The sequence below is a fragment of the Leucoraja erinacea genome, chromosome 9 (assembly GCF_028641065.1).
Source record: "Leucoraja erinacea ecotype New England chromosome 9, Leri_hhj_1, whole genome shotgun sequence".
NCBI classification, from domain to species: Eukaryota; Metazoa; Chordata; class Chondrichthyes; order Rajiformes; family Rajidae; genus Leucoraja; species Leucoraja erinaceus.
In genome coordinates, this window is record NC_073385.1 from 49401584 (window position 1) to 49425644 (window position 24061).

The 24061-nt window shown below is 42.4% G+C and overlaps 1 protein-coding gene across 7 annotated transcripts in view; it reads right to left on the reverse strand.

The window, feature by feature from the left end:
- The window catches only part of LOC129700355 (alpha-(1,6)-fucosyltransferase-like), a 664773-nt gene that overhangs the window by 213466 nt on the left and 427246 nt on the right, over positions 1-24061 (reverse strand). Inside the window, exon 1 of one of the 7 annotated variants that reach the window (XM_055640768.1) lies at positions 7474-7591. The exons of the other annotated variants lie outside the window; for them this stretch is intronic. The gene's annotated coding sequence lies outside the window, so the exon portion shown is untranslated. Of the gene's footprint in view, positions 1-7473; positions 7592-24061 lie in introns of those variants that run through there. 7 annotated transcript variants of the gene reach the window in all.

Consider the following 24061-nt stretch of genomic DNA (forward strand, 5'->3'; position numbering starts at 1 on the left):
TTCTGTGGGATACCACAGAACAAGCTGTGAACCGATGATCGATGGTCGGGCGTGGACTCGGTGAGGCGATGGGCATGTTTCCACACTGTATCACTCAATTCAATACAATCAATCAAATGTAAGAGCGCAGTTCTACCAACAATGCTTTCACAAACCTTACAGGGCGAGCACATGAACCAGACAGCTTACATTTAGAAAATGAGGATCTACCAGAATAGGCTTTGACCAGCTAAGCGAAGGGGAACAGATAGGGTAGATGCACTGTTTTTTACCCAGAGTTGGGTAATCAAGAACCAAGGGACATAAATTTAAGGTGAGGCTGGAAAGATTTAATAGGAACCTTGGGGGCAAATGTTTTTACACAAAGGGTGGTCGGCATCTGGAATGAGTTGCCAGAGGAGGGAGATGAGGCAGGTACTATCGCAATGTTTAAAAACCATTTGAATAGATACATGGATCGGATAGATTTAGAAGGATATGGGCAAAATGCAAGAAGGTAGGAGGAGTGTACAGTAGAGGAACATATTGGTCAGCGTGGGTACGTTGGGACAAAAGGCCTGCTTCCACGCTGTACGAGTCCATGACTCTGTTGACTAACATGGGCAGAGTTGGCAGAAAAGGAATTAGCAAGCAGTGGTAGTCATTTAAGGTGACATAACACTCAGCAAAAATGTATCCCAGAGAAAAGGAAAAACGCTAGAGAAACGAAACAATGATGACAAGTGAATAGTGTTGAATAGTGTATTAAATTGAAAAAGAAAATGCATGGGACAAAAGCAAATAGCAGACCTGAAGGTGGGAATAAACTCAGAACCAGAAAGAGAGGATTAAAGGAAGAAAGCGAAAAGTATGAGGACAAACGTGAGAAAAATGAATATAGTACTTTTAAATATGTTAAAATAAATGATAGTGGGATCTTGATCAGTTGGGCAAGTGGGCTGAGGAATGGCAAATGGAGTTTAATTCAGGGACATGTGAGGTGTTGGCTTTTAGGAAGTCAAATCCGGGCAGGACTTCAACTGTGAACTGTAGGACCCTGGGAATTGGTGTAGAATTGTAAGATAAAATGAGAACTTACCAGTTTGAAGTTTGATCTTTATTTTATGAGGAGTTACGATGAGGGATTACGTGAAGAAGACCCCGGTCGTTCGCATGCGCATCAATCTTCAAAGCAGCGGTGTGAAATAACAGATGACAATAATTGAAGTAACATAGTAAGATTAGAGAAAACTAGAACTACCAGATGATCTTTATGAGGGTTGGGAGCGGAGGGCACGTAATCCCTCATTGTAACTCCTCATAAAGTAAAGATCAAACTTCAAACTGGTAAGTTCTCGTTTAATCTTACTATTTTACTTCAGAGTCACGTGAGTGACTAGGTGAAGATTTCAAAGCTCTGTGATTTCATGCCATGAGAAACAAGTCTACACAACCACAACTGCTCCATTGACAAATGAGGCAAACATTCATAATGCATACAGTCATGACATAGATTTAAAACATGCTGATGCTGTTAAATGAAGTAATAATAATAGTCACACCTCTCATCCGGATGGAAACTATAAATAGAACGTAAAATAAAGTTGACAAATACCCCATGTCTGGAAACAGGTTATTATAAAATGTTTGGAAATTCATTTGTTTGACCATGCTGCAGCCGTTAGGATGTGGTCCAGTGGAACGTAAATAACCCTTGCTGCTGATGTTGTAGCAGCCATGGTAGAGTGAGATCTGGAATCAGTATCTATTCCTGCATAAATCAACTACATTTTATCACCTGGAAATGGTCTGAACAGATACGTTCTTATAAAGTTTTTTGTAACTAACAAGCATAGCTAGTTCAGACCTTGACGTATTGTTGTATATGTGTGCCCTCACATAACCAAAGGTCCTTGGGTATGCCTTGAACTATTTTGAGACCTGACACCCCTTCTGCTCTGCTTAAGTAAATTATAAACATAAAATACTATACATATTATTTACAGATGTAATCATCTTGTCCAGTCGCAATTATGTAGCGACTTATCTGTTGCGTTAAACCAGCGCCAGGAGGATAACTACCTAATGCGATCCGGCCAAAGCTAAGGATATAGCTGAAATCCCCTGGTGAAATAGTGTTAACACAATGTCAACATCCCATACTGCATTGTACTTGTCCTGGGAGAACATGTGTTAAAAATATCCTTTACAAACTCGATATCCGGGATGAACCCGACAGAGTGGGTCTCGTTTGCTGCAGCAAATATGATGGGAAGGCACGTTGGCACAATTAATGACCCTATCTCAATTATTGTCAAAAGACCATTTAAAATGAACTCCAAGACGTCAGTAATCTGTACCATTTTTAAATGTAACATGAGCATTAAAAAAAGGCTTCCCATCACCTGAAGAAGACAAGTACTGCATTTTTGGTGCTATCCCAGCACTCTGAACACATACAAGGATAGGTGTGACAACCCAAGCCGTAGGGTAGCCTATTGAGAATCTGCAGAACATAAATTGATTTTATCATGCAACGGCTGATTTCCCGAACCACAGGCTCAACCAGCCAAGTGACGTTTCGTATAAACAAATAAGGTTGTATTATTATTCCCGACAAATCTGGAATCAAAGCTGCATAGGCCAATCACACAGTAGGAAACCTAAAGCGGGCTCTTGATGGCTGTATTTGAAGACCCGAATGAAGAAGCAAAATGGAGGAAGACATAAAAGACTATTCCTCCTCCTTGTAGCGAGAATGTATCTTTCGCCACTGTTATGCCACATATTTTTGCAACCTGTGAATAAGCATGAAAACAACAACAATCAGAATTTCATAAATATGGTGTGATCCAACACCCATTCTGTGTTGTCATTGATCTGCCCTATGAAATCAGTTGTTAATCAGCCATCTTTCATAATGAACAGGCCACGCCTGCCATCATTTCGTATCTGCCTTGAACGACAACTCTGGCCCGATTTCCGAGCCTGTCTTGCAAGACAATACTGGCCATAATTCTGAGCCTGTCTCGAAAGACAATTCTGGCCACAATTCTGACCCTGCCTTGAAAGACAATTCTGCCCATATTTCTGAGCCTGTCTCGAAGGCAATCCTGGCCAAAATACTGAGCAAGGCCAAGTGTGCATCCAGAGTCACGGTTTGGAATAGTACTAGGTGTGCAGCAAAGCTGGGACCAGGGGAGTGTTCAGCACTGGGAACCTAAGCAGGTAAGCAACTATGATCAGGGGTAGAATAGTGGACCAGGTATAAGGCTGGAGTCAGGAATGAGGTCACTGTGGTGGTGGGCCAGATCTCAGACAACGATGAGAAGGCCTACCGGGAGGAGGTGGCTGATCTAGCACTCTGGTGCCAGGATAACAGCCTCCTCTTGAACATCAAAAAAACGAAGGAGCTGATCATGGATTTTAGGAGGGCACATCATCCGAGGACGTACACTCCATTGAGGATAAATGGGGATCCTGTGGATAGGGTAAACTGTTTTAAATATCTGGGAGTCCACATCTCCGAGGATATGACATGGGCATCACAAGCCTCAGCACTCGTGAGTAAGGCAAGGCAGCGCTTTTACCACCTCAGGCAATTGAGGAAATTCTGAGTGTCTCCGAGGATCCTCCAGTGCTTCTACGCAGCGGCGGTGGAAAGCATCCTGTCCGGAAATATTACCATCTGGTTTGGGAATTGCTCTGCCAAGGTCAAGAAGGCTCTGCAGAGAGTAGTGCGTCCGGCCGAACGCACTATGGGAACTTCACTTGCCCCCCTGCGGGAACTATACATCAGGAGGTGCAACTCCAGAGCAAATAAAATCATGGGAGACCCCTTCCACTCCTGCAACGGACTGTTCCAGCTGCTACGGTCAGGCAAACGCCTCCGTTGCCATGCGGTGAGAACGGAGAGGTTGAGAAGGAGTTTCTTCCCAGAGGTCATTCGGACTGTAAATGCCTATCTCACCAGGGGCTAACTCTACTGAACGTTTTTCCTTCCATTATTTATTATGTAAAATAATACGTGTGTTATGATTGTGTTTATAATTTGTTTGGTTTGTCTTTTGCACAAAAGTCCACGAGCATTGCCACTTTCATTTCACTGCACATCTCGTATGTGTATGTGACAAATAAACTTGACTTGACTTGAGAAGGTATGCAACTGGGGTCAGGGCCAGGAGTACCAGGTGAGCAGTCAGACCCAGGTGGTCAGCATGGGCCAAGTGTTTGATTATAACCTGATATCCATACATGAATACATTGAGATGCACCATATGAATGCAGTATGCACCATATTGCACAATTTCAAGCTGAAAATTGCAAAAAGTTCCATACCAATGGGAAGGGGGACACCCTCCTCCCACACCCCACACCACTCCCCCCCTCCCTCGGGCTTGGTCTCTCGCAATTTCCCACTCCCAACTCTCACTCAACGTGGGCAGCCCTGCAACATGCAGCGAATTAATTTAAGAAACTCACAAAATCATGTAACTGACAGCATGGTCGAGGTCTGCCCTATCGTGTTCTTGCCAGCTCTTTGAAAGAGAACAACAAATTAGTCTTGCATGGCAATTATGTTGGTTTAATCCTAGAATTTTACAAATCATTCTCCATGTACATATTCAAATGGTATAATACATCAACAATTCTGCCTATTTCCATCTTTGTAGCATCACTGTGCTCCACCAATCCTTCTGTAAAACACAGATGAAACGTATGTCTATGTTATTTCCAAAGCTTGTCCATTTTACCCAGGCTGATCACATCATTTTACCTTCTGTGTATCTGAAATGACCCAAAACTCTGTTGCCAAAAGGGATAGCCTCTTTCATCTATCATTCCTCTGGCTGCTTTAGACTTGAGATACAGCAGGAACAGGCCCTTCAGCCCACCGACTCCGCGCTGACCAGTGATCACCCCGTATAGGAACACCACCCTACACACGAGGGACAATTTACAATTTTACCAAAGCCAATTAATCAACAAACCTGCACGTCTTTTGAATGTGGAAGGAAATTGGAGCACCCGGAGTAAATCCACGTGATCACAGGGAGAACGTGCAAATTCCGTACAGACAGCAACCGAGGTCGGAATCGAACCTAGGTCTCTGGTGCTGCAAGGCGGCATCTCTACCACTGTCAGCTGCTCCTGACCTATATTGTCTTCTTAATGTTCTATTAAAAGCTCTTCCCCTGTTATTTGCCTCTGTAAACAGCAACACTTACGAGACTTCTGACACTTTAAAATTTGCATATTATCACTGATGTTGTAAGATAACCATTGCCTTTGGAAAATTATCAAGAAACTGATTCCTCCACCCATTCAACCAGCCTCCACTGAGCCCCACCCCCCCACCCTCCATTTAAAAAATGTAATTTCCTCTTTTGTCCCTTTATCAATCATTAAAGTCTATGAGCTCTTGTTATCAACCCACTTCTGAGATAAAAATGTTTCCCTACTTGATCAAAACAAGCCACAAATTTAAATATCTATTAAGCCTCCTGAATTGTTTTAAAATCTAAATAGAATAATTTAATCTTCACAAAATTTGGATGTATCCTGGAAAATCAGCTCCACATCCATTCCTTCCTAAGTCAGTGTCCAGATTTTGATTTTAAAACCAATACAAACTTTACGCAGAATAAAAAATATGTACAAAACAAAAACTGCGCAAAATTCCTCTGACATTTTCAGTGGCTATATACATACATCCATTTGCATTTTATTTGGTAGTGTTCAGCAAACTATCATTATACCAGGCACCTTTTTCAGTGATGTGACCCCCTGGGATAATATCCCTTCCCTTGTTTAAGGGGCAACCCCAAGTGTTTTTCAGAATAACATCACTGAGACCATTGTTCTCTTGGTGTCGATTCTGCTAAATTGGATCACTTCACATTGAGTCACATTCAGTTGCATCTTGCATTTCATCAGTCTATTTCGATCCTCCTTGTCTCCTATATGCCATTCACTAGTTAATGTGTTCTGCATCTTTTGCAATCAGTGGGAAACAAACATTTCAATATTTTTCAGATATGTCCACAAAACCTCATCTAGACTCATAGATAGATAGATAGATAGATAGATAGATAGATAGATAGATCCTTTATTGTCAGTAATGAGGATAGAACAGCACATGCTTCAAAGAATCTGTGGCATGGTTGAATGGGATTAACAACAGCTTGCATATTTAAACACTCAGACAAAATAATGAGTACTGAATCTATGTTAACTTTAAATCTGGAAGTGCTAATTGATATAAGTCAATGTAAACATGCACCCAAAGTGGCTGAGAGAATGGAAGGAGGCATTGGGAGAAGTGGGCAAAAAAAAAAGTTTGATTTTAAAATGTTTTAAAAACTCCAACAATAATCAAAGGGGGAGGGATTTGGGAGGAGGGAGGAGAGAGGGAGAGAGATAGACTAGGGGGGGGGGGGGGGGGGGGACGGGAGGGAAGGGGGGGGGGGGGTGAAGAGAGTGAGGGGGCCGAAGAGGGGGAGGGGAGGGGGGTGGAAGAAGCAAACGAGAAAGAGAAAGATAGGAAGGAAAGAAAAAAGTTGGTGTTCAAGACTGCCTGTAACAAGCATCAGGCCCATTCTAAAAATTACTCCAACATGGATTATCTCCATGCTAAAACTTAATCCTAAATCTAAAGTCTCTATCCTAACAACCCTAAGACTTGAAGGATTGAGGAGTGTGGGGAGGTTGGGGAATAGAGATGATTTATGTTTAGAACTCCACTTGAAGTGAAGGGAAAGGAAAGATTTTGAATTCAAACAGAGCAGTTCATGGTTACAAAACTATAAATCCCTTTGCTGGACATAATGCACAGGACCAATCCCAGTTTCCAAACTCTATTTAAAGAAATAATCCATTTCCACTGAAATGTTTGAATAACACTTGCAGTTATCAGCGGGCACGAAAGGAATGCTGACAGCAAGATTTACAACGAATGACTAACTATTTCGAATCATTTTGCCAACCACTACTTAGGAAACCACTTTAAAAATGGACTGATTCTGGTAACATGCTATTAAGCCGACTTTGATATGCATAGAACAAATCCGGAACGCATATGCGTATTTTTGCAAAACAGCACCTTGTTCAGAACATTATTTTGCAACCAATAGTAATGATATCGCACAGCAGATGGGTGGCAGGAAATATTCCTGTGCGTGACGTTTTCTCTAAAGGCATAAACACACATCCTTCATTGTTATCTAATTTCTGTGTATTTATCTGCCTTACAGTTCTAAGACAAACACTGGAGGAGTGCAAATTAAATGTGAGCCAACGCAAGTGACAATAAGCAAGATTCAGACAAGCGGGGACGATCAACTAATTACCAGCAGCAACTACGGCACCCGGATAAGAACTCGAGCCCTTCTAAATTCATCACAGGAAATGCTACTCATATTCCACTCACTCAAAATATTAACAGGAATTAGATACTTTTATGGCTGATTAGATCAACAACGATAATGAGTTTACCTTACTGTTGCAGCAACTTTGAATTCAGCATGCTCAAATGATAACGTGCCTAGAGGAAGTGAACAATCCATCCCACCAGCGAATATTTCTGCCACATCCTCTGCTCTTCGTCGCACCATGTTGGTGACCACATCTTAGGAAACGCTATAATTACAACATGTTGCACTTCCCCCCCGACCGATTAGCGTTCTTTTAAACGACTCAACATTTCAAAGTGACAGCTCTTCCAAGAACCTAGTGTAGTTATTTGTTGCTCTGTCATTTCTCTTTTTCGGGGCATAACAGTTAGTATGGATTGGCAAGATTATTTTTTAAACAAAATGCCCAAAAGCAAAACCTTTGTTTAGAATTAATCATTGTACAATATTTGGGTTTCTAAGCCATAAAGAAAACTGTGGATCATATTTAACTTTTCCTAAAGTTTGACTTAAGATTGAACTGAACCAAATGCACGATACCCCTGAATAAAACACTCTGAAACAAACAAAAAACCCTGAACAGATGTTAATTTTGCGCTTGCTTGTGTGCAATGAACAATTCACTTTAGTTTCACATAAATGAAAATGCCTTTTATATTCCTTTGCATGTAAGTAATATGCTAAAAGAGCCACATTCATCTGCAGGCAACATTTGGCCAATGACTCTCATTGAAATAGGATTGGCAGTGGTTTTAACCCCACCTGTTTTGGGGTTAATTTAAAATGGTGGTTTGGCAGATGGAGACGAGAGTCGATGGTTTAAATTAAGTTTTATTCGTAAAACGGCTAAACTGACAATGCGTCTCACACAACCAACAAATCAGATCCAGCCACAACGGTGGTCTTGAGTGACTGAAGGGGCATCGCCCAGAAAGCGCGCAAAACGCAAACCCTCCCCAGCGTCACATGTCCGAGGCACACGACCGCAGGGTTCGACTACCTGCGAGCAGCAGCAGGTGCCGCTACAGTGATCAGAAGCATCAAGACATGAGCCTTCAATAAACCACTGCCTACATAGTTTATTGAAGGATCATGTCTTGATACTTTGTTGCACTTGCCAATCCTGAATATCATTTTAATTTAACCCCAAAATAGCAGTTGCTAAAACCTCTGTCAGTCCGCCCTTTGATTTTCCAAAACCATTTCCAAAATAGAGCAATGGGTGTTTTTGAGCAAAAAGTGGTCTTATCATATTTATCTGTTGAAATCCAAGTGCAAACAAGAGCCTAGGGAAGGGGTTAGTTTAAAAAAATAAATAGAACTAGAAAATACCCAGATTTCCAAGCTTTTAATTGCAAGACACCACACGATCATATGGAACGGATGTTTAAAGGGGAATTTAGCTCCTTATTTGATTCTTCAAAATGTGATAGAAACTTTGGGGAATTATCCGGTGAATTGTAACATGCACTTGTTTTGTTTCTGACCTGAGATGATTGAAACCAAAAGTCTCCCAGCAGGAATGGAAAAATGCTCTGCCTTAGTTTAGTTTAGTTTAGTTTAGAGATACAGCATGGAAACAGGCCCTTCAGCCCACTGACCATCGAACTCCCTTAAACACTTGTTCCATATTATCCCACCCTCGCATCCACTCCCCACACTTGGGACAATTTACAGAAGCCAATTAGCGTACAAACTTGCATGGCTTGAGGAAGCGAGAAGAAACCGGAGCACCTGGAGCAAACCCACGCTGTCAGAGGTAGAACATGCAAAATCCACAGGGAGAGCATGAGAATTCCGGATAAAACATGAGTCTCCGATGCGGTGAGGCAGCAGCTCTACCAGCTGCGCCATTCTGCTGCACACAAATTTTCAATTCACCAAAGGCAATATTTTCCAGAGATATTGAAATGGCATTGGTTTTACTGATGCTGATGACAATACCACAAAGGCAGCAAAAAAACTCCCACTTCATGTTGCACTGCTTTTAAGATGGCTTGATTCTTCATTTAAACCATTCACCTAAAACCTCGTGCCTTCACAACTTTAAAAGATTGGTGGGCAGAATTAATTCCATGTGCTTTATCCCTTAGCCTTCATTAAAAATTCAGAGTTCGATAGTTGTCTGTTTCGAGGTGCAATGGACGCATGAAGAAAATCATAATCACAATAATATTTTATTAGCCAAGTATGTTTTGCAACATACAAAGCATTTCATTTGCCAAGTCAGTCATACAAATAAAAAGCAACGGAACACACAAAATATATTTTAACATAAACATCCACCACAGTGACTCCTCCAGATTCTTCACTGTGATTGAAGGCGAAAAAAAAGTTCAAATCTCTTTCCTTCTTTGCTCTCCCGCGGTCGGGGGCCTCAAGCCCTCTGTATATGGAACGATGTTGACCCCCGTAACCGGCAGCATTTTGGCCCTCTGCATTGGGGCAATCAGCTCCTGCATCCGGGAGGATGTCAGCTCCCAATCCCCGCGTCAGGGCTGATCGAGCCTCTGCGTCGTAGGAGCTCCCGGCCCAGCCTCTCTCGACTACAAGCTCTCGATGTAAAGTCCGCAGGCCACGGTTGGAGCGATCTCAGGCAAGGTATCAACTCCGATGTTAAGTCCACACCCCACTGTGGGACTCAAAGTCTGTCTGAGGAGGCCTCCAGCTCCATCGATAGTAGGCCGCAGAGCGACCGGAGAAGTGACCCAGAAAATAATCGCATCTCCAGCAAGGTAAGTAACTGAAAAAAAGAGTTTCCCCCAACCCCCTCCCCTTCCCCCCCATATAAAATAAACCAGAGAACATTTACACAGACTTTTAAGACGCACTACAATTTTTAAAAAAGACGAAAACACCAACAGACTGTTGGCAGGGCTGCCAATTAACCTTGCTCTAAATTCATGATGGAGTACGATTAAGGATGTGAATAATCAATGTTTACTTTTAATACTCTCACACCAGGAGATAAATCAAAAATAAAGTAGACCTGATTTGTTTAACTTTAGACTGTTATTGAGAATGCAAATAATCAATGAGGGAGAAAATATTTACTTAGCACCAATCAATTTATTGATTCTCACCTTCCCTACACGCATACGTGCCAAACCCCCTCCACAGTCCAGTGCATGCATGTGCATGCGCACACACATTTCATTCCCTGCTACGTGCAGCAATAGACAAGGAAATTAATGTCATCAATCTGAAGAAGGCTCATAGGTTTATGTCATAGGAGCAGAATAGACCATTCATACCATTTCTGTAATTCAATCATAGCTGATCTATCTTTCCCTCTCAACCCGATTCTCCTACCTGCTCCCCATAATCTTTGACATGCTTACTAATCAAGAATCTGTCAATGTCTGCCTTAACAATACCCAATGACATCCTCTGCCAAAAGAAATTCCTCATTTCCTTTCAAAAGGTATGTTCTGTTATTCTGAGGGTATGGCCTATGGTCTTAGACTCTCACACTAGTGGAAACATCCTCTCCACATCCACTCTATCCTGGCCTTTCACTATTTGGTAAGTTTCAGTGAGGTCCCCCCTCAACCGTCAAAGCTCCAGCGAGTACAGGCTGTTACAGTGCAGTTAGCATTAACCCGATCATTGAGGACCAGCCAGTGCCAATCTTTCCCAGCTTCTGTTGTACTTTTCTTTCATGGTGAAAGATGAAGAGTTCAGAGCAAGGCTGCTGTTTCAGAGGAAGATCAGGGATTGCTGTGTTCTTTGCTGCACTGAAAAATGGCTCTTCTCTGACCCACATGACCCTGCTATATAACCTGAAGGCTTCTTCATTTATCGTATTGATGGTACAGAGTTCTCAAGCAAGGGGAAAGGTGGCAATGTCCGCTTGTTGGGCAATACTTCGCACTGATGTTAGGGTGTTTGTTCTATTCTGCTCCCTCGACCTGGAATACCTATTTATGAACTGCCTTTCATCTACCATGTGAATTCATCCTTATCTGGATGGCAGTCTACATACCACCCCAAGCCAAAGCCAAGGTGGCACTGGGTGAATTATACTTGGTTGTCAACTCTCGAGAGTGTGAATCCTGATGCCCTATTCCTCTTCACCTTTCACTTCAATTAAGCTAACTTCAGAAATGTAGCCCCCCAAATACCATCAGTGCGTCTCCTGCCCCATGAAGGGTGTTACTATTCTCAACCACTGCAACACCATCATCAAGTAGGTCTATTGCTCCATCGCTCACCCTCATTTTGACTAACTTGATCGTTGGTCGGTACTGCTTCTGAGGGGATACAGAGACTGAAACACGAGGCACCAAATAAGAGTTAATTAGCAGCACCCAGTGCAGGCCAGGGGTCTACATCAGGACCACGAGATATAGGAGCAGAATTCGGCTATTCGTCCCATCGAGTCTACTCGGCTGGAACACGTTCAAGATCAATTCACCAACTTGAAAAAGTGTACCTCAATTGTCACTGGTTGAGGATTGCCTTTCGGCAAAGACAATTAGGGTCTCTCCTGCCTGCACGAGATAACCACGGATGAGGTGTTTGTGCAGTAATCAACCAGAACCAGAACCAGGTAGCTTGGTTGAACAGGAAGACTCACTCTGCTAAAGTTAGATCCAAGGAATTCAAGAAGAATGATTCTGCGCAACTTCTGGCACTGCCCCATGCATCATGAATGCAGAAGTCAGATATGCTTTCAAGAAGCTAAACTCTTGGAAAGTCGCTGAGCTGGATGGAGTTTCTGGATGGGTTCTGAATTCATGCGCCAATCAATCGGCCACAGTCTTCACTGACATCTTCAATCTCTTACTTCAGCATTCTACTGTCCCCATGTGCTTGAAGCAAACTTCCATCATTCTCGTCCCCAACAAAACTACCGTTACCCGACTCAACGCCGACCGCCCAGTTGCTCAATCATAGACCTGAATGACATGCTTTGAAAAATTCATAATGGGCCAACACACCATGAATATGGACTGGGTGGAAGGAAGTGATGACTGGGTTGGCATTCACTACTCTCAGCTGATTCAGGTGGGGAATACCAGGCTGACATGCACCTCGGCAGAATACCTTCCACTGAGCATCTGGAGAAAGCCACATACAATGCCAACTTAATCTTTAAATTCACCATTGTTGGCCAAATCTACAGCAATATTCAGATGAAGTATACAAAAGAGACCACACATCTTTTGTCATCGTATCAGGACAATAGTCTAGCCCTTAACATCAGCAAGATGAAAGAGCCGACTGTTGACTCTAATGAGAGAATGAACAGAACCCTGATCTCATTACTGGGGCATCTGTAGTATGGCCGACAGCTTCAGGTTCTTAGACATCCATACCACCTGGTGCAGTGATCGAGATTGTGCATCAGCATAATTATTTTCTTTGGCATAATTACTTTCTTCCAAGATGATTTTGCATGTCCACGTGGTTTCTCTTGAACTTCTACAGATGCACTGTAGAAGGTCTTCTGACGAGCTGCATCTCAGCCTAGCATACCCCACCGGAATCTGCAGAGAGTGGGGAATATCAGTCCAGTCGTCATTCCCTTCCATCTAGTCCGTCTTCACGGTGTGTTGCATCAATAAGACTGGAATTATTGCCAAGTATGCCCTCATTCGATTATTCCATTACACCACTTCAATATTCTTTTTTACTGCTCAAACTTTGCACTATCATCTTGTGCTACTCTGCTACTTTGCACTTGTTGTATTTATTATATTTATCATTACTATATATATATACTGTTTGCTCTGTGAACTTCATGTGAACAAGAAATTTGATTGCATCCTGGTGTATATGTCAATAAACTAATCTAATCTCAGGTATGTGTGGGAAGGAACTGCAGATGCTGGTTTACACCAGAGATAGACACAAAATGCTGGAGTAACATCGTCTGAAGAAGGATCTTCACCCGCTGAGTTACTTCAGCATTTCGCATCCAATCTAAGATGTATTGGACATGCTGGTGAGACAGCCTTGATGATCAGTCTGTACACAACACATTCTGCAGTCACTTTGTGCCATTGAAAAGGGGGGGAGGGAGAATAGTTTGGGTGATGGATGGGTGCCAATTGGGGGGAGATTTTGCCATGAATGATGCAGAGGTTCGGGAGTATTGTTGGAGCCATTCTCATCAAGATAATGTTAAATGTAGACTTGCTTCCTGTAGATCAGTAAAAGTCTTTGGGATGTCAGGAGCAGCGTTGCTCAGTGCAGGATTCCCCGCCCTTCAGTATTCAGTATTTACTTTAAAGTCATTTTAACTGAGTACTTACATACACAGATGAAACAAAAAATTGTTTCTCAATCAGTTTAAAATTAAAATTAACATATCTAAAACGGGCCTAATAATTGAAATAATAACAGACATTCAGACCGAACAGTGGCTTTGCTTTGACAGGTGCCTAACTGTTAAAGTATGGGCGAGGGTAGATGTATTGGTGTATGATATATGGGGAGGGGGCACAGTCTGTTAACCAGCCCTCAACCTGCTCTTGTAGTGGCAGAAGTTACACAGCACCTCCAGTTGAATAACCGATTAATGGAGACACAAAGGATCTTGATGCTGTTGGGCATAGTGGAAGATAACTGAGCCCACAAAACTGCACTGAGGAATTCCTCCACTGATGGATGTCCTGGGATTGGTATAATTGGTGCATATCGACGACATCCATCTTCCTTATGGTGAGGTTTAACTTCAGCCATGAGAGTATTTCTCCTCAAAGCCCACTGACTTCAGATTTGCTCGGGTTCATTGAACCTATACAACCCAATGCTGCTTTGATTGAAGCACTTGACTGATGCACATGAATGATGAATCAGGCTTAGTTTAGTTAGATATACAGCATGGAAAGAAGCCCTTCAGCCCACCAAGTCCACACCAACCAGCGATCCCCGTACACAAGTTCCATTCTACACATCAGGGACAATTTAGTTCTGCCGTGATCGTGACATAAAATTACAGATTTCTAACTAAATTTAAATGCTTGATTTTAAATCACATCTCTGGATTGTTTGTCCAGGCCTCCGTTCCTCATACAGTAATTTAACCACCTTTATACTTATGTAGCATACATTCAGCAGGTAGAGGCTCCATTCACAATGAACATGGTACAATCGTCATCCCAGTTCTCTCAAAGCTTCTTGCCAGAGCCCAATTCATATTTCCTTCAATGAAATGTTCAAGACTACAGGAAAGGACATATCTGAAGAAGGATCTTGACACAAAATGTTCTGCAGGGATGCAGTCTGACCCTCTGAGTTACTCCAGGATTTTGTGCCTTTATAAAAAAAATAAACCAGCATTAGCAGTTCATTGTTTCTGGATGTGATTTTAGGCCTCCTTGAATGAGTTAAGTTACAACTAGGCATGCTTTAAATCTTCCTTCAAATGCACTCAATGCCAGGGTTTTGCTTTGCCCCAAGATAAGAGACAACAGCAGCACTGTTTTGCTTTTCCCGTGGAGATCTGCCACGTGCTTTGATCAGATTACCAGCTTTTCTGCTCATCCATAGTGAACACATCCACACTACAGCCATCTCGACAAGGTCGAGTGGGTATTGCCCTTACTGAATAGTTATCAGACAAAGCATAAATGGAGCTCAGTTTTCATTAATTTAGTTTCACCTCAGATGGGCAATGACCAAAAACAGCTCCAATGAGGCTTAGATAAGACATGGAGAGGGATTCCGTTTTGGATAGCGACATATGATTCTCAAAAGCTACCATTCCAGTTATTGATATCTGTGCAACAGTTTCTCTTTTAAAATTAAAAGGAAGTTTTTTTTGGGAAACAATAATTGTTTATAAAGTATTTTACCCTTTGTCCATAACATGTTCAGAGATCTGTTCATTACACCTGATATTTTGGCTATGCAAGAGACATAACTAGATCAATTTTAATGCTATCAATTTTACATCATTGGGCTAATCGGTTCCTGAAAAGAGACTGTACGGATGTAATTATATAACAGATTGTGAATATGAATAATCTATATTTTCATAGAGAATACCATGCATGTTAATTAGGATATGTGTACATATTTGGCTCACATAGATAATTTTTCATTATTAATAGTGATAATTCATGTGATTATTGTTAGATTTTTCATTATAACAGCGTTCATGCATCAGTTACTTTGGTTTATTCCTCCAAGCTATACTGATTCCAAACCCGTCATTCTATTAACTCCAATTTCTTCTGTTGTGGCCTACTGCAAAATCCCACTTCACACGATCATGCAGAGCCAAGTCAACACTTAGTTTCCACACATTCAGGAATTAATTCCCTAAATCTAACTATCTCGCCTCCTTTTAAGATGCCTTCTAAAACTCCACCACATCCATCTCAGCTTTTTGTTACCACCCAACCCCCTTAACAGGAATGAATGAATGAATGAGTTTGCATACAAGGAATTTGCCTTCATGCTCCGCCCACAAGTGACAATATGATATACAGTGACAGTTAAGAATTATGCATAAAACATTAAACATTAATAATAAAACATTATTGATTAAACATGTGAATTAAATAAAATACCAGAGGGAAGTGATTCAAAGAGTTTGGGGCCAGGGTGAGAGGGGTCACAGATGATCTTGCCCGCTCGCTTCCTGGTCCTTGCAGTGTGGTCAGTTCGTCAATGGAGGGAAGGTTACAGCCAATAATCTTCTCAGCTGATCGGCCGATTTGTTGCAGCTCGTGCGTGATCCTCGTCGCCGGAGTCGGGTGAGTGCTCCAGAGCGTTTCCCACGGGTCCTCCTCCGTCTCAAGACCTTCAGCGCAGCCACAGCCCCGCCGACGAGTATGTCCAAATAATCCAGCGAGTGAGAGAAATCCAGAACGATGTTTGGAGGTACTGTAGGTCCGATGTTTATGAGTACCTCTCTTGGGAAAGTAATCTTTGTAGAGTTTTCACAGATGACACAAAGGAACAAACGCATACAAAACAGCAACGAGCAGTACACCGTGGCCGCCATCGTCGGCGCAAGCAACAGCTACACAGCAAGATAACATGATAAATATCCATCTTTTTCCTCTAATTAGACCTCTGAAGCAACTTGGAAAATTGTCACCAAGGCAGGCATTAGCTCAGGTCTCACTTTAGCTTTCTTTAAAATCAATAAAGCCCAATTCTGGAAGTGGGGCACTGCATGCAGATGAAGCCATGTCATGTATGAAACCATCAATAGACTACTGGAAATAGCTATGTCATGTATGAAACAATGAATGTACAACTGGAAATAGCTATGTTATGCATGAAACCCTCAATGCGCAAATGGAAAGAGTATATCATGCATGGAACGATCAATGGACAGCTGGAAATAGCTATAAAACTTTCAGTGCATCGGTCTCAACAGGGTTTGCTGAATCCCAGCGGCCGATGCCGATATTTATTTCTTCGACATAAAACCACAAGTCATTTGAGCAGAATGAGGCCATTCAGCCCGTTGAGTCTACTCTGCCATTCAATCATGGCTGATCTATTTTTCCCACAGCCCCATTCTCCTGCCTTCTCCTCATAACCTCATTCTCCTCATAACCTTTGATGCTCATCCTCATCAAGAACCTGTCAATCTTCATCTTATAAATACCCAATGTCTTGCCCTCCACAGCCATCGGTGGACAATACAACAATTAATAAAATACAGTTTACCAGATGTAGTTCCATGCTCACACCAGTTTGAAGTAATCTTTGGAATGGTGGGGTATTTAAGGTAATTGAGAAATAAATTATGCCCACATTTCTCATTAATGCATCACTGCAGGAGTAAAATCTTTGGAGTGGTAATACAACAGATTCATGGGCACCGTAGACCTCGAGAGTTTCTGTGGCTGTCAACATGTGCCTCAGCAGTTATTTATATTGGCATATTGGCACAATTAAAGTTTCATAAAAGCATTAGTGCTATTCGTTTGAAAGATTTAATCAGAGCAATGGCTGCTCAGCAATTCATTTCAATCTCCATCCATAATGGTCCTGGTTTCCCGGTAGGTGACCCCTCAGTAATCATTTCCTCTGAAGCATAAGAAAGGGACAGCTCATTAGATGGGAAAAACATGCAGCTCTCATCAGCCTTCGGAAAAAATAAATCAGCATGTTTTGTGGCTGATGCTCTTGTATGCTCTGAACCTCTTGTAATGGAAGTTTATTGCACCCATTCAATGACATTTCTGCAAGGCTGGTGAAAGGGCATTAGCTTGCAGTTGTGTGCATAATAAGGCAGCCAATCCATTAGATCTAATAAGTTTCAAACAACTGTCAGTCAGGATCCTAATTATCCTAACGAAGAAGGTCATACAAAAATACCCTACAAAAATATTTATCAAGCAGAAAACAGACAGTACAGACTCTGGAACTGTCTTTCCTTTTTCGAAACAGTGGAATTAGGAGCACAGGTTCAATCCTCAGCACCAAGAATTCTCCTCAAAAATCCTTCTTGCACAGAACCAAAGGACCAAAGAGTCTCAACATTAACTAGGAAAAGCTTGCAACATCACAGCACTGCAGCAAGGGTCCTGGTATGTTGTGGATCATTTAAAAAATATGTGCATATATCAAGCTGTTTTTATCAGCCTTAATAACATCCTTGTAGCTTTGGTGATAGTGAACTTGAACAATTTCAAAGGCATCCAGCCACTATCATCTCTACCTGCTTACGACCCAGTAGTAAATACATTTGAAGCAGGCAGGCAGCAAGCTGTGCAAGAGAGGTAAACAGTTTAAACACAGACGGGGCTGGTTCTCCATCACAATTTATTCTGACCTCCATAATTTACAGCATTGCATCAAGCTGTGCGCTGTTAAAATCGCAGCAAAGCTTTGTAGTTTCACTGTCACAATATAGAAAGATGGTTGGGTGCCCTGCTTTGAATTGTTTATTGAGCCAGGTCACTGATGGCTGGTCTGCATCTCTGACAGCAAGTTGGCCTCAATGAATGCGTCTCCAGAAGTGCAGACTCTGCTGGAGACGGTGTGTTCTCATCCTCTTAGGGCTAAGGAATCAAGGGATATGGGGAAAAAAGCAAGAACGGGGTACTGATTTTAGATGAGCAGCCATGACAATGTTGAATGGCAGTGCTGGCTCGAAGGGCCGAATGGCCTACACCTGCACCTATTTTTCTATGTTTCTATACTTCCATTCATTATTGAGCCCGGGGTCATCCCACAATGTATTGAGCTGAGGGGCTGATACATTTCGTACCTGGACCCCTCAATGTTATGCCAAACGTAAAGAGTCACCAGGATGGCTGATCTTCATTTTGCTTTTTTGAAAGAGAAATATGAAAAATAAACAATTTCCAGGTAAGGCAGTGACTCACATGCTTAGTCATAGTATCATACATCATACAATGTGGAAACAGGCTCTTCATCCCAACTTGTTCATGCCAACCAAATGCCCCATCGACGCGAATCCCACCTGCTCACGTTTGACTCGCATCCCTCCAAACCTTTCCATCTAAATGCTTTGTCCTGTCCAAATTCCTGTCAAAAACACCTTGCCTCAATTACCTCCTCTAACATCTCCTTCCATACACCCTCCACCTTCTTCCAATCGAGTTCACCACATTCAGTGTTCACGATGTGGCCTGCTTTGTACTCCAGAAACCAGCCTCAGACTGGGCAATTGGAAAGAAATAAAACCACAGAAGCTGAAGCAAAAACAGAAATGCTGGCAGAAGTCAACCAGTTAAGCAGAACTTGTGGAAAGAAAAGATGGTTAATGTCTCAGGTTGAAAACCCTTCATCGGAATCAAGAAAGGGAAAGACAGTCTATTTTTCTGGAGTACTTTGTGCTAAAGGGCAGCAAAGGATCAGCTGACTGAATCCTGGAATGGCATATCAGGCATGAGCATCTGACCTGCCGGCACAGTGTCGCAGCGGTAGAGTTACTGCATTACAGAGCTACAGACTCGGGTTCGATCCCGACTACAGGTGCTATCTGTGCTGAGTTCCACCCGTGTCCTGCATGGGTTTTCTCCATGAGCTCAGGCTTCCTCCCACACTACAAAGACGTACAGGTTTGTAGGGTAATTGGCTTGGTAAAATTGTAAATTATCCCCAGTGTGTAGGATTGTGTTAGTGTGCGGGGATCACTAGTCAGCACGGATCAACTCCACTTGCTATGGATATCAATATTCTATTTGCCTTTTTATTTGTAACCAACAAGATAAACTTTCCATCCTTGATTAGGCAAGCCTGTGCATTCAGATTCCCTGAAAGCCAAGCAAGCCATTACAAATGACTCCCACCCTTACAACTATGAGAGTACGTTGTGTGAACCACCCAATATTGACCAAGGGAAGAGATTCAGCAACAAAGCACTTCCATTTATCTGAGAAAACTCATTATATTTGACATCTGTGATTTGGTATCTACAGACTGGTTAAGCAACATGTCGACCTGATCATTATCACAAAATGCTACCTTTCCACCAGTTCCCCTGCATTTCTATCCTTGGGACAGAACAGAGCTTACAGAGGTGGTGCTCCAGCAATAAACAAACAGGAACGATGGCCTGGTCCAGCCTCAGCACTGACACCTCACTCAAGGACAGCGATGCTGTCTATCTACTATGCCTGCAATGCTGATGAATCAGTATTCTTCTCTGTTGCACACCATTTGGAACATGATTCTTAAAGAAGCAAACGCACAGACATACACTGGCTGGGGAATTTCAATGTCCTCCACAGAGACAGGTTTATTTCGCTGTTGTCATGTAATTAGCACAATTTTAGCTGAAACTCTGTACTGATGCAGGGACTCGGCATGAAAGATTGATTCTCCCTGTGACTCCACAGATGCTATCTGACCCACTGACTCCCTTCAGCACTTTGTTTATTTGCTCCAGATTACACCATTTGCAGTTTAGTGATACAGCGTGGAAACAGACCCTTCAGCCCATGCCGACTATCGACCACCCATACATTAGTTCTAACTTCCACATGAGAAGCAATTTACTGAAGCCAATTTAACCTACAAACATGCACGTGGGAGGAAACCGGAGCACGCAGAGAAAACCCACATGGTCACATAGAGAATGTACAAACTCTGTACAGACAGCACCCATAATCAAAATCGAACCCGGGTCTCTGGTGCTGCAAGGCAAATCTACCGCTGCACCATTGTGCCACCCTGCAATCTCTTCCATTTACAACATCTGGAACTTCTATTTAGATCTTTCCTTCCAGTCACTGTACTTTCCTGAACCAGTGATTATAGTTGAAAGATATGATATTGGCAGTGAAACCCTTTAGAATGGCTTAGGATGAAGTGTTACATAAATGCAATTTCTTCCTTTATTTCTATCTCTTCTTGGGTTTTGCAACATGTAATAAATCAGAGGACTGAGCACAATAAATCCGGAACAGCAAACAACAGGACAGAAAAGTGGATTTATGAAAACAAATATTTCCCTTCCAAAAAGGTGCTTTAGAATTCATCTTATAACATGTGTTATAACAGGCACAGACACTGTGGATCCTGGAATCTTGACCAAAAAACAGACTGATTTAGGAACCCAGTGAATCAGGCTGCATCTGTGGAGGGAAATGGACTAACAAAGTTTCAGGTCAGGACCCTTCTTCAGACTCTACTCCATCAGTGGTGCAGATGGTAGCACTGCTGTCCCAGGGCGCCAGAGACCCAGGTTCGATCTAGACCTCGGGTGCTGTCTGCGAGGAATTTGCATATCCTCATTGTGACCATGTAGATCTCCTCTGGGTGCTTTGGTTTCCTCCCACATACTAATGCCCCTGTCCCACTTAGGAAATCCGAATGGAAACCTCTGGAGACTTTGCGCCACACCCAAGGTTTCCGTGCGGTTCCCGGAGGTTGCAGGTGGTGGAAGCAGGTAGGGAGACTGACACAAACCTCCGGGAACCGCACGGAAACCTTGGGTGGGGCGCAAAGTCTCCAGAGGTTCCCGTTCAGGTTTCCTAAGTGGGACAGGGGCATAAGGATGTATAGGTTTGTGGGTTCATTGACCACTGTAAATAGCCCTAGTGTGTATGGAGTGTGCGGAACTAGTGTGTAAACAAGTGATAGATGGTCAGCATGGATTCGGTTGGCTAAAGGCCCTGTTTACATGATGTATCTCTCAATAAGAAGGTTCACAACATCATTTGTCCATTTCAATCCTTGACAGGTCTGTGCATCCAGATCCCCTGAAAGATCTTCACAAAAATAAGAATAAGTTGAGTGGACCACTAATATTGACCAACTGGACCACCTTAATTGATATGATGCTGCAAAAAATTCTCGTAATTACTTTAAAAAAAACTTTTTTGCATCAAGTATTTCTATTACTTTAATATTACCATATGATGTTTGTTCACCATTATATATGGATATTTTCCCCATTGTATTTCATTAGGGTTAATTGGTTGTTTTAATCTCCCCATCTGTTGTCTCCTGGTCACATGCAGTGCTCTGCAGCGGTTTCCTCTCTATAATAGTGCCACTGGCAATAATATACTTGCTCAGCTTGTAAACACTTGCGACCAATTGGTTGCATCAAGGAAACCCTGCAGAAGGAGCATAAATAGGGTCCCGACCTGCAACATCATCTGCCTATTTCCCCCAAAGATATTGCCCGAGTCTCTCTTGGTTTTTTGTTTTTTGCAAAAAACATTTTGCTTTTTGTTGAAGTTTGCATTATCTGCACTCCCTCATGTCTCCAACCCAATAGGACACACAGAAACAGGAGCAGACATGTGACCTCCCAGCTTTCCACCATTCACCATGTGAATATATAGGCAACAAGTTATTACAATATTTCACCGTGTGAAGTGTCTGTAACAATGCAGTTGAGCAGTGGGGGAAAAAAGTCACCCTGTTGTAATTGATAACACTGAGACACTAGAAACTCATTTTCCAAAGAAGGTGAAGGGGAAAGTGAGCAGCTGTGAATGGTCCACAAACTCACCATGTAGGTACCATCATTATGTTAAAAAAACATTTGGACAGGTAAATGGATATGTCAGGTTTAGAGAGATATGTGCCAAATGCAGGCGGGACAAGTGATGTTCTATGATCAGCTCGGGACGTGATACTTGGCGACAACAGTCCCCAGAAGCAGAAGGTCAGCTGTTGGAGGCGACGGACAGCACCATACCCAGTATCACGTGGATTGTGGTTCTGGTTGTTGTGGCAGCAGGAGGCGCTGCAGCAACCAGGTGAGTGAGTGATTAGAGCGTAGCTATGGCAGCTGCATGGAGCTGCGGAGGAAGGAGGAAGGAGCCGACCCATCATCATTGATCCAGTGCTGCCGCGACACTGGGCCTTGAAGTAAAAATATGCAAAGTTGCCAATGTCTTTGGGCCTAGATCAGTCTTTTGAAAGACTTGGAAGTTGCAAAATGGCATCGGAACATGGAGTCTCACTGTGTGCTATCACCACAGAGGATCCACTATACTCATGTGCAGTAGGTTTGACTGGATAGCATGCAGAAAAAGTATTTTACTGTATCTCTTACACATGACAATAAATAAACTAACAATGCAGTAATTGGTTAGACTTAACATTTTCCCAGTTCCTGTCATGAACAGACACTTCATTTGTGTACTGTGAATAAAAAGTGTCCAAATGACTTCTTATATTAACAGTCATAAAATGCTACTTTTACATTAATAATTCCCCACAGGCTATGAACATCTATCTTGCTTGAAAATAATCACTTATTATGCTTGGTTATCTCAATCATTGATCATACAATTAATCCTCTTTCACCCCTATTCTCCAATAAAACCTCTTTCAACCATCTTAGATTGCCACATTGATTGCTTTTTCATCCCAATCCAAATCTCTTCTGCATTTGGATGTTATTCAGGAAAATCAATTCACATTAAATGAACGTATTATTCATCAAATAATAATTAAAGGATAGCAACTGGTTTATAGTTGGACATGATTCCCCCTAAAATTGGGGAATCCTTGGTCTTCCTTTTATTGCTATTGATCAATACAGAGGATACACAATAAGCTATTAATCTATTATTAAGCTTGATAAACACTCAATGCTGAGCTTTGACGGCACTGGGCCTGTTCTCGGTGGAGTTTAGAAGGATCAGGGGGACCTCATTGAAACTTATCGAATAATGAAAGGCCTGGATAGAGTGGATGTGGAGAGAATGTTTCTACTCGTGGGAGAGTCTAGGACCAGAGGCCATAGCCTCAGAATAAAAGGACGTACCTTTAAGAAGGAGATGAGGAAGAATTTCTTGAGCAAGATGGTGGTGAATCTGTGGAATTCATTGTCACAGGCAGTTCTGGATGCCAAATCAATGGATATTTTTAAGGCAGAGATTGAGAGATTCTTACAGCTCTCAGGGGTTATGGGGAGAAGGCAGGAGAATGGGGTTGAGAAGAAGAGACAGATCAGCCATGATTGAATGGCGGAGCGGACTTGATGGGCCAAATGTTCAAATTAACTTGTTAGGGGTGCTGGATTCTTGAGCATAAAATAAACTGCTGGGGGGACTGAGCAGGCCAGGCAGCATCTGTGCATGGAAATGCTAAAGTTTTCAGACCGAAGAAGGGTCCGGATAAAAAACCAAACCATAAATTGTTAATTTCCCTCCACAGACGCTGCCTGGCCTGCTGAGTTCCTCCTGCGGTTTGTTTTTTTAGGTATTGATCAACACAGTTCTCCTCTCAGAAATGAATTCTAATGATAGTGGTTGCAA